Genomic DNA, 13,209 nt, shown 5'->3' with positions numbered 1-13,209 from the left:
AGAGATCATTGATGAAAACCTACTCCAGAGCACTCAGGACCTCAGACTGGGGCGAAGGTTCACCTTCCAACAGGACAGCGACCCTAAGCACACAGCCCAAAAAAAAAGTGCAGGAGTGGCTTAGGGACAAGTCTCTGAATGTCCTTGAATGGCCCAGCCAGAGCCCGGACTTGCACTCGATCGAACATCTCTGGACAGATCTGAAAATAGCTGTGCAGCGATGCTCCCCATCCAACCTGACAGAGCTTGAGTGGATCTACAGAGAAAAGAAGGTGAGAAACTCCCCAAGTAGAGGTGTGCCAAGATTGTAGCGTCACACTCAAGAAGACTCGAGGCTGTAATCGCTGCCAAAGGTGCTTCAACAAAGCACTGAATAAAGGGTCTGAATAGTTATGTAAATGTGATATTTCAGTTTTTATTTGTAATACATTTGCAAAAATGTCTAAAAACCTGTTTTTGCTTTGTCATTATGGGGTATTGTGTGCAGATTGATGAGGGAAAAAACTATTTAACCCATTTTCAAATAAGGCTGTAATGTAACACAATGTGGAAAAAGTCAAGGGTCTGAATGTAACGGTCGTCGGTGGAAGAAGGTGAGGACCAAAGTGCAGCGTTATTTATTTAAACTGAACAACATCAAACAAAGAAACAAAAAAGCACAACCGAAACAGCTCCGTCAAAACACACTAAACAGAACGTATAATCACCCACAACTCAAGGGTGAAAACAGGCTGCCTAAGTATGGTTCTCAATCAGGGACAACGATTGACAGCTGCCTCTGATTGAGAACCATACCAGGCCAAACACAGAAATACCAAATCGTAGAAAAAAGAACATAGCCCACCCAACTCACGCCCTGACCATACTAAAACGAAGACATCACAAAGGAACTAAGGTCAGAACGTGACACTGAATACTTTCTGAATGCACTGTATGTCTAAATAAATCACTGTGTTTATTTCATGAAAATAACTGCAAATATATTTGTATGAATCATTTATTTCCCTGAACCTCCTTTTGCTATTTAAATGCTTAGTATGATAATGTTGGTGTGTAGATACAAATGTAAATATATTTACATACACAGCCCTGATTGGCGGACAGGATCGTCTAGACCAGTGGTCGCCAAACTTTTTAGTCCCGTACCCCTTCAAACATTCAACCTCCAGCTGCCTAACCCCTATAGCACCAGGGTCAGCTGCCTACCCCCTATAGCACCAGGGTCAGCTGCCTAACCCCTATAGCACCAGGTGCAGCGCACTTGCTTTTTTGCCATCATTGTAAGCCTGCCACACACACACTATACGATACCTTTATTAAACATGAGAATGAGTGTGAGTTTTTGTCACAACTGTGGGAATTGACAATGAGCTCTTATAGGACCAGGGCACAAATAATAATATAATAAATCAATCATTTTGCTCTTTATTTAATAATCATAGCCTCAATTTTGTCCCGCACATTGAAAATAGTTGCGGAGAGTCCATAAAATCCTAGATTCAGATAATTCAGGCGAGAAAAACCATCACCCAGATAGGCCAGTCGTATGAGAAACTTGTCATCTTGCAAGCAGTTAAGTGAAAATTATGATCAGTAAAGAAAACTAAGCTTGTCTCTCAATTTTAAAAACGTGTCAATACTTTGCCCCTTGATAACCAGCGCACTTCTGTATGTTGTAAAAGCGTTGCATGGTCACTGCCCATATCATTGCATAGTGCAGAAAATACACAAGAGTTCAGGGGCCTTGCTTTAACAAAGTTAACAATTTTCACTGTAGTTGTCATGTATTGTCATGTTATGTCTTGTTCCTGTTCTTTCTCTTCACTCCGTTTCCCCCTGCTGGTCGTATTAGGTTACCTTCTCTTCCTTTCCTTCCCCCAGCTGTTCCTAATCTTCTCTAACTACCTCGTTCACCCTTTTCCCACCTGTTCCCTCTTTTCCCTCTGATTAGTTCTCTATTTCTCTCTCTGTTCCTGCTTCTGTCTTTGTCAGATTCTCATTTGAGTTTCTCATGCCAGAACCAAACTATCGTCTCGTTTGCTTCACCCTTGTCTCGTCCTGTCGGAATCTGCCTGTTCTTCTGATGCTACGTGTGATCAGGTACCTCTGTCCTCTACAACCCGCGCCTACCCAGAGAGACCAGCAGTCTGTCGCCGCTAACCCTGCTACTCTCCTCTGCTGCTAAGAAGGGGACTCTTCAGTAATATCAGAAGGACTTTATGATTTAGTTGTCGCCCTCTCTGCGGGTTGTCTATTTTGCCATTCTATACATCTGAAGAGGATCTATGTCTTCCTGTGTTTTGACATTAAAGGACTCTGTTTCTGTTAAACCGCTTTTGGGTCCTCACTCACCTGCATAACAGTAGTGTCCAAAACGTCTTCCAAGCTGTCAGGCATTCCCTTGGCAGCAAGAGCCTCTCGGTGGATGCTGCAGTGTACCCAAGAGCCTCTCGGTGGATGCTGCAGTGTACCCAAGAGCCTCTCGGTGGATGCTGCAGTGTACCCAAGAGCCTCTCGGTGGATGCTGCAGTGTACCCAAGAGCCTCTCGGTGGATGCTGCAGTGTACCCAAGAGCTTCTCGGTGGATGCTGCAGTGTACCCAAGAGCCTCTCGGTGGATGCTGCAGTGTACCCAAGAGCCTCTCGGTGGATGCTGCAGTGTACCCAAGAGCCTCTCAGTGGATGCTGCAGTCTACCCAAGTGGTGTCGGGAGCAACTGCTTTCATGCATGTTACCCCTCCACTATGTCTCCCTGTCATGGCTTTTGCGCCATCAGTACAGATATCAACATGAGCAGCAGCTACGTTTGGCGACATGACGTACCTTAAGTGGAATTCCCACGAGAGAGTAACGGTTAATACGATTGGATGAGTAACGGTTAATGTGATTGGATGTTAATTATTTGACTAGGCTTCCTGTATTTCACATTGTGTTGTTATTTCACTGAACACGAGATGGTTTAATATGATTTTTTTGGCAGTGAAACGAGGCTACTCATGCGAGGGGAAAAAAACTCACCGAAATGTATAGCCCCGTTGGAAAATATAAATGGACTGTTTGAAAATGTGAAGAATTTATTTTAAATGTGAATCACATTTTTATTTGGCGTGCCCCCGGCGGCATGTACGCAAACCCCAGTTTGGGAATACCAGGTCTAGACTCTAGAGCCCTTCAAAGTAGGAGGATATGTATGCAAATAAAAGATGCAATGCAGCCGTCATTGGTCAGAATACAAATCAGATTGTGAAACTTTGCTAAGAAGAACTTTGCTAAGAATATATTGTAATGACCTGACTAGATCATAAATGAACAATTGTCCAGACAGAGGCTTGAGTTTGCGAATTGACGGTTTATTGAACCAACTTTACACAGGCTACTGTTTGGGCCGTAGCACACGCCAAATAGATGACAGATAACCCACAAGCCAATCGTGACCTTCTCTTGTGAAGCCCAGACGTAAGAGAGAGAGAACAAAGGCTGAACCTGGTCTTAACTTCCAATGCCCAACCCCCCTCCACGCCACTCCGCCAACCACCAGGATGCCCGGCATCAGAACATTCCAGGCATTCCCGTGATTGGCAGATAGCCGGTTGATTGACATGTCGGACCCCGCGAACACCGGGTACTGGTCAGTACAACACAACCACCTCCTAGCCTAACACATAACACACAGCTGTCTGTGCGGGTCGCTACAATATATATATATTTTTTTTACCATTTTAATTTAAAACAATCACAGTTTGATTTTGAGATAAAAATGGCTGCATTGGACCTTTAAAGAAAACCCAGGACAATCAGGTTTTTGACTGCACTGCCCCTTTAAGCCTAGGACTGTCTATAGCTTTCAGCTCACAACTAGCTCGACAGAACATGTCTCTGTCTAGCTCACCCCGAGTGTCATGTCAACCAGCACCACGGGCGCTGCACTGCAGCTGACTCTCATCTCCTCTCGATATATATGTGTGTTGTCTGGGGGTGGGAGGGTGGGTTGAGAGGTAAGCTGTCTCTTAACAGCTGACAACATATGTTTTGGGATTACAGTGTGGTCAAAGGTCACTGTGTGTAAGTGGAAGCTGTGTCTGTGGGCCGTGTCTGTCTGCAGTTTGAGATGTACTTTGTGGATCCAGGAGATCCAGGGGAGGTTGGTATCGGGGGGATCTAAGGGAGGTTGGTATCCAGGAGATCCAGGGGAGGTTGGTATACAGGAGATCCAGGGGAGGTTGGTATACAGGAGATCCAGGAGAGGTTGGTATCCAGGATATCCAGGGGAGGTTGGTATCCTGGGGATCCAGGGGAGGTTGGTATCCAGGAGATCCAGGGGAGGTTGGTATCCTGGAGATCCAGGGGAGGTTGGTATCCAGGAGATCCAGGGGAGGTTGGTATCCAGGAGATCCAGGAGAGGTTGGTATCCTGGAGATCCAGGGGAGGTTGGTATCCACGAGATCCAGGAGAGGTTGGTATCCAGGAGATCCAGGAGAGGTTGGTATCCAGGAGATCCAGGGGAGGTTGGTATACAGGAGATCCAGGAGAGGTTGGTATCCAGGATATCCAGGGGAGGTTGGTATCCTGGGGATCCAGGGGAGGTTGGTATCCAGGAGATCCAGGGGAGGTTGGTATCCAGGAGGTCCAGGGGAGGTTGGTATCCTGGGGATCCAGGGGAGGTTGGTATCCAGGAGATCCAGGGGAGGTCGGTATCCTGGAGATCCAGGGGAGGTTGGTATCCTGGCGAGACTCACTGTGCTTTCCACAAGCAAGCAAGTTAAGAACAAATACTTATTTACGATGACGCCTACCAAGGGGCAAGAGGCCTCCAGCAGGGACGGGAGCTGGGATTAAAAATACAAATGTAGGACAAAACACACATCACAACAAGAGAGACACCACAACACTACATAAAGAGAGACACCACAACACTACATAAAGAGAGACACCACGACACTGCATAAAGAGAGACACCACAACACTACATAAAGAGAGACACCACAACACTACATGAAGAGAGACACCACAACACTACATAAAGAAAGACACCACAACACTACATAAAGAGAGACAACACAACACTACATAAAGAGAGACAACACAACACTACATGAAGAGAGACAACACAACACTACATAAAGTGAGACAACACAACACTACATAAAGAGAGACACCACAACACTACATAAAGAGAGACAACACAACACTACATGAAGAGAGACAACACAACACTACATAAAGAGAGACAACACAACACTACATGAAGAGAGACACCACAAGACTATGTAAAATAGAGACAACACAACACTACATAAAGAGAGACACCACAAGACTATGTAAAAGAGAGACAACACAACACTACATAAAGAGAGACACCACAAGACTATGTAAAAGAGAGACACCACAACACTACATAAAGAGAGACACCACAACACTACATAAAGAGAGACACCACAAGACTATGTAAAATAGAGACAACACAACACTACATAAAGAGAGACACCACAAGACTATGTAAAAGAGAGACAACACAACACTACATAAAGAGAGACACCACAACACTACATAAAGAGAGACAACACAACACTACATAAAGAGAGACACCACAAGACTATGTAAAAGAGAGACAACACAACACTACATAAAGAGAGACACCACAACACTACATAAAGAGAGACACCACAACACTACATAAAGAGAGACACCACAAGACTACATGAAGAGAGACACCACAACACTACATAAAGAGAGACAACCACAACACTACATGAAGAGAGACACCACAACACTACATGAAGAGAGACAACACAACACTACATAAAGAGAGACACCACAACACTACATAAAGAGAGACACCACAACACTACATAAAGAGAGACACCACAACACTACATAAAGAGAGACACCACAACACTACATAAAGAGAGACACCACAACACTACATAGAGAGAGACACCACAAGACTACATAGAGAGAGACACCACAAGACTACATAAAGAGAGACACCACAACACTACATAGAGAGAGACACCACAAGACTACATAGAGAGAGACACCACAAGACTACATAAAGAGAGAGACACCACAACACTACATAAAGAGAGACACCACAACACTACATAAAGAGAGACACCACAACACTACATGAAGAGAGACAACACAACACTACATAAAGAGAGACACCACAACACTACATAAAGAGAGAGACAACACAACACTACATAAAGAGAGACACCACAACACTACATAGAGAGAGACACCACAACACTACATGAAGAGAGACAACACAACACTACATAAAGAGAGACACCACAACACTACATAAAGAGAGAGACAACACAACACTACATAAAGAGAGACACCACAACACTACATAGAGAGAGACACCACAACACTACATAGAGAGAGACAACACAACACTACATAAAGAGAGACAACACAACACTACATAAAGAGAGACAACACAACACTACATAAAGAGAGACAACACAACACTACATAGAGAAAGACACCACAACACTACATAAAGAGAGACACCACAACACTACATGAAGAGAGACAACACAACACTACATAAAGAGAGACACCACAACACTACATAAAGAGAGAGACACCACAACACTACATAAAGAGAGACACCACAACACTACATAAAGAGAGAGACACCACAACACTACATAAAGAGAGAGACACCACAACACTACATAAAGAGAGACACCACAACACTACATAAAGAGAGAGACACCACAACACTACATAAAGAGAGACACCACAACACTACATAGAGAGAGACACCACAAGACTATGTAAAAGAGAGACAACACAACACTACATAAAGAGAGACACCACAACACTACATAGAGAGAGACACCACCACACTACATATAAAGAGACACCACAACATTGTTGTATGTGGAGGATGAGGGCTGCAGTAGATATCTCAGATAGGGGGGGAGTGAACAGGTGTTGCATGTGGAGGATGAGGGCTGCAGTAGATATCTCAGATAGGGGGGGAGTGAACAGGTGTTGCATGTGGAGGATGAGGGCTGCAGTAGATATCTCAGATAGGGGGGGAGTGAACAGGTGTTGCATGTGGAGGATGAGGGCTGCAGTAGATATCTCAGATAGGGGGAGTGAACAGGTGTTGCATGTGGAGGATGAGGGCTGCAGTAGATATCTCAGATAGGGAGGAGTGAACAGGTGTTGCATGTGGAGGATGAGGGCTGCAGTAGATATCTCAGATAGGGGGAGTGAACAGGTGTTGCATGTGGAGGATGAGGGCTGCAGTAGATATCTCAGATAGGGGGAGTGAACAGGTGTTGCATGTGGAGGATGAGGGCTGCAGTAGATCTCTCAGATAGGGGGGGAGTGAACAGGTGTTGCATGTGGAGGATGAGGGCTGCAGTAGATATCTCAGATAGGGGGGGAGTGAACAGGTGTTGCATGTGGAGGATGAGGGCTGCAGTAGATATCTCAGATAGGGGGAGTGAACAGGTGTTGCATGTGGAGGATGAGGGCTGCAGTAGATATCTCAGATAGGGGGAGTGAACAGGTGTTGTATGTGGAGGATGAGGGCTGCAGTAGATATCTCAGATAGGGGGGGAGTGAACAGGTGTTGCATGTGGAGGATGAGGGCTGCAGTAGATATCTCAGATAGGGGGGGAGTGAACAGGTGTTGCATGTGGAGGATGAGGGCTGCAGTAGATATCTCAGATAGGGGGGGAGTGAACAGGTGTTGTATGTGGAGGATGAGGGCTGCAGTAGATATCTCAGATAAAGGGGGAATGAGGCCTAAGAGGATTTTATAAATAAAATAAAAAAGCATCAACCAGTGGTATTTGCATCAGGTATACAGAGATGACCAGATTACAGAGCAACAGAGCAGCATAGAGTACAGTGATGAGACTTACTGTGTTTTCCATTAGCTGGCTGGCAGATTTAAAGGATATAGTAAAGTCTGGAGTAAAGAGTGGTGGATGGATGGGATGAACGAAGAGAGAAATGAAGAACAATAAGTTTCTGTCTATGTTCATTATCATACACTGACTAAAAGGAAATCACAGTTATGAAAGACACATAAAATTGGTCTAAACTTGTTGAATTGACTTCAATAATAATGTCATTTCATCAGGTTTCTGGATGTAATGACAGTCATGTCCACCAGTTTAGCTTACTGGGGTAAATCAAATCTCAATTTGGAATCAGAATGTCTCATTGGTTGCAGGTTTGTAGAGGATATTTTTCATCAGATGTGACCAGATTGTGGGTGATGAGATAAATCACACAGTGAAGAAATGACATAAGCTCTGATTTTAGCAACCTCATTACCAAATGGTATTTACTACAGAGAGAGAGAGGATGAGATGCTTTAACCATTACCAAATGGTGTTTACTACAGAGAGAGAGAGGATGAGATGCTTTAACCATTACCAAATGGTGTTTAGTACAGAGAGAGAGGATGAGATGCTTTAACCATTACCAAATGGTTTTACTACAGAGAGAGAGAGGATGAGATGCTTTAACCATTACCAAATGGTGTTTACTACAGAGAGAGAGAGGATGAGATGCTTTAACCATTACCAAATGGTTTTACTAAGGTGAGAGAGAGGATGAGATGCAGAGAGAGAGAGGATGAGATGCTTTAACCATTACCAAATGGTGTTTACTACAGAGAGAGAGGATGAGATGCTTTAACCATTACCAAATGGTTTTACTACAGAGAGAGAGAGGATGAGATGCTTTAACCATTACCAAATGGTGTTTACTACAGTGAGAGAGGATGAGATGCTTTAACCATTACCAAATGGTTTTACTACAGAGAGAGAGGATGAGATGCTTTAACCATTACCAAATGGTGTTTAGTACAGAGAGAGAGGATGAGATGCTTTAACCATTACCAAATGGTTTTACTACAGAGAGAGAGGATGAGATGCTTTAACCATTACCAAATGGTATTTACTACAGAGAGAGAGGATGAGATGCTTTAACCATTGCCAAAATATACATGGATACTTGCTTTGTTGTCCAGGGCTGAAGATATTTTGCATTCAGGCTGTTCAACTTAACATTTATCATCTGTTTGGACAGTTACTCTAATGAGTTTCAAAGAAGTGACTTCCTGTTGGTAACAGCATGAACTTTTGTAACCTTTTGTATCTTGTCCAAAGCACTGCCTCATTGATCCGTCTCACTTCATTTCCAAAGTGTTTACTTCAACTATCCGACAAACAGATAATGTTCATCATGTTGTACATCAGATCTGGGTTCAATTACTATTTGAAATCGTTCAAATACTTTGAGCGTTTGCTTCAGTCTGTCTAGAATACCAGATGCGTGGGGTTTGAAATTCTGGGACTTTTATATTAGTATTAAATAAATGTATTTAAAAATATATATATATGCAAATACACAAAGGGTCTGAATACATAAGTATTTAGTATTCAGTAATCAGACCCTCTGCTATGAAACTTGAAATTGAGCTCCGGTGCATCCTGTTTCCATTGATCATCCTTGAGATGTTTCTACAACTTGATTGGAGTCCACCTGTGGTAAATTCAATAGATTGGACATGATTTGGAAAGGCACACACCTGTCTATATAAGGTCTTATTGGGTTGAAAGGCTGTGAGGTTGTGCATCCCACTGCTACTGTTCTAGATGACTGTTGGGAATATACTAGTAGACAAGGCAGTGGTTTTGGTTGGACAGTTGGAAAGCTTGCTGTTGACAGTGGTTTGAGGGAGTTGGAGGTTGGCCCTTCTGTGGTGATAGGGGATGTTCCTCCATGGTTACTCCCAGATCCTGTTGTTGATCTAACCTTGGTAGAGAAAAAGGAAGGATTGGTCAGAAGGCAGTGATAAAGGGAAACTGGTTGACAATTACATTGGTAGAAGTTATGATTTCTTTTACTGCTTTTTACAGATGGATCCAAGGACCCAGACAGCACAGGAGCAGGCGTTTACCTTCCTGAATGTAGAAGTCTAACAGATGAACTGTCTGTATACCCTGTTGAACTGTTGGTGATAATAGTTGCTCTCCAGTGGGTGGAGGATGTACAACCTGTTAGAATTATAGGATGCTCAGATTCTCTGTCCGTATTGAATAGTTCATCATCTGGTAAATCTAATGGGAGTCACCTACCATTGGAGGTTATTAATGTTATTATGGATAATTGAGAGAATGGGTGTAGTAGTGAGATTCTGCTGGTTCCCAGCACATTTGGGTGTGGAAGGGAATGAAATTGTAGACCAGTTAGCAAAAAAAGAGCTTTAAAACTAGATATAATTGATATTAATGTTCCACTAGTGGGCATCCCGAGTGGTGCGGTGGTCTGAGGCACCACGTCACTGTGCTGCTAGAGATTCTGGGTTTGAGTCCAGGCTCTGTCGCAGCCGGCCGTGACCGGGAAACCCATGGGGCGGCGCACAATTGGTCCAGCGTTGTCCGTGTTAGGGGAGGGTTAGGCCGGCAGGGATGTTCTTGTCCCATCGTGCACTAGTGACTCCTGTGGTGGGCCGGGTGCAGTGCACGCTGACACGGTTTCCAGGTGTACTGTGTTTCCTCCGACACATTGGTGCGGATGGTTTCCGGGTTAAGTGGGCATTGTGTCAAGAAGCAGTGCGGATTGGTTGGGTTGGGTTTCGGAGGACGCGCGGCTCTCGACCTTCGCCTCTCCCGAGTCCGTACGGGAGTTGCAGCGACGAGACAAGACTGTAACTACCAATTGGATACGACAGGTCTACATTTATGCCCTCCAAGTTGGTGGACCAAGATTCAAAGGTCAGATTAGGAAGGAAGAGGTGCTGTTTACTCAATTGAGTTTAGGACATTGTACATTGAACTCGTCATTACATCTGGTTGTGTCTGGAGTCTATGGTCGATGAAACATTGGACAATGTGTTGTTATATTGTTGTAAGTATGTTGAAGAGAGGGAAAGATTGAAGTGTAGGGTCATTCAGGTTGGACGTGTGGGGGGGGGTGATTTTGGAGATGGAGGAGGGTCTATTAGAAGTTAGTAGGGTTATTTTTTATTTTCTCAGAAGTACCGAGTTGGGTAGGAGGATTTAGACATGCTTGGTTGAACTGACACTCCTGCACAGTAGGTGGCGCCATGCACCTTTAACGTTGGTTTGCGGACAGCCATTATATCATAGAAGAGGTGCATGTCCGAGCAAAAACCAAGCCATGAGGTCGAAGGAATTGTCCGTAGAGTTCAGTGACAGGATTGTGTCGATGCACAGATCTGTGGAAGCGCGTACTAAAAAATAACCCGAAGGTCACTCTGAGAGATAGGAGAACCTTTCAGAAGGACAACCATCTCTGCAGCACTCCACCATCTCTGCAGCACTCCACCATCTCTGCAGCACTCCACCATCTCTGCACCACTCCACCATCTCTGCAGCACTCCACCATCTCTGCAGCACTCCACCATCTCTGCACCACTCCACCATCTCTGCAGCACTCCACCATCTCTGCAGCACTCCACCATCTCTGCAGCACTCCACCATCTCTGCAGCACTCCACCATCTCTGCAGCACTCCACCAATCAGCCTTTATGGTTTGAGACAAAAATGTGAGAAACCCACCACCAAATAGTGTGCCGGGGTTGTAGCTTCATATCCAAGACTCGATGCTGTAACATCTGCCAAAGGTGCTTCAACAAAGTACTGAGTAAAGGATCTGACTACTTATGTAAATGTGATATTTAAGGTTTTTATTTTTTATAAATTGGCAATATTTAAAAAAAAAACATGTTTGTTTTGTCATTATTGGGTATTGTGTGTAGAATGAAGGGGGAATAAAAACGTTTTCATCCATTTTAGAACAATGAGGCTGTAAAGTAACAAGATGTGGAAAAAGATAAAAGGTCTGAAACATTTCCGAATGCACTGTATTCTGTAGATTGTCTTAGATTTGAGCATTGCAACTGTTTCCTATTTACGAATCATACTGTAAAGGTGTGTGTTACACTTTACTCATTTGCATAATGTTTCATAATCTGTTGCTGCTCATTGGAACTACATGTTAAACCTGGACCCTCTTTCACTCAGACCTGTCAGAGCCAATCAGGATTAATCCACTGGGGCTCCTGAGTGTCACGCTGTGAGTGACAATAACAATGGAGGGAAATGTGTTCTTCCTATTGTGACTTTGAGGCATTTTGTGATTGCCTTGGCAATCTTTTATATATTTTTCTCTCCACCATTTATATTCAATGACTTACCTGACTATGGTTAACATGGATAATGGATAAATGACTTACCTGACTATGGTTAACATGGATAATGGATACATGACTTACCTGACTGACTACGGATAATGGATAAATTACTTACCTGACTATGGTTAGCATGGATAATGGATAAATTACTTACCTGACTGACTATGGATAATGGATAAATTACTTACCTGACTATGGTTAGCATGGATAATGGATAAATGACTTACCTGACTATGGTTAACATGGATAAATTACTTACCTGACTATGGTTAACATGGATAATGGATAAATTACTTACCTGACTATGGTTAACATGGATAATGGATACCTGACTTACCTGACTGACTATGGATAATGGATACATGACTTACCTGACTATGGTTAACATGGATAATGGATAAATGACTTACCTGACTATGGTTAGCATGGATAGTGGATACATGACTTACCTGACTATGGTTAACATGGATAATGGATAAATGACTTACCTGGCTATGGTTAGCATGGATAATGGATAAATGACTTACCTGACTATGGATAATGGATAAATAACTGACCTGACTATGGTTAACATGGATAATGGATAAATGACTTACCTGACTGACTATGGATAATGGATAAATTACTTACCTGACTATGGTTAGCATGGATAATGGATAAATTACTTACCTGACTATGGTTAACATGGATAAATTACTTACCTGACTATGGTTAACATGGATAATGGATAAATTACTTACCTGACTATGGTTAACATGGATAATGGATACATGACTTACCTGACTGACTACGGATAATGGATAAATTACTTACCTGACTATGGTTAGCATGGATAATGGATAAATGACTTACCTGACTGACTATGGATAATGGATAAATTACTTACCTGACTATGGTTAGCATGGATAATGGATAAACTACTTACCTGACTATGGTTAACATGGATAAATTACTTACCTGACTATGGTTAACATGGATAATGGATAAATTACTTACCTGACTATGGTT

The sequence above is a fragment of the Oncorhynchus nerka genome, linkage group LG15 (assembly GCF_034236695.1).
Source record: "Oncorhynchus nerka isolate Pitt River linkage group LG15, Oner_Uvic_2.0, whole genome shotgun sequence".
Lineage (NCBI taxonomy): Eukaryota > Metazoa > Chordata > Actinopteri > Salmoniformes > Salmonidae > Oncorhynchus > Oncorhynchus nerka.
This window is presented reverse-complemented; position numbering follows the sequence as displayed.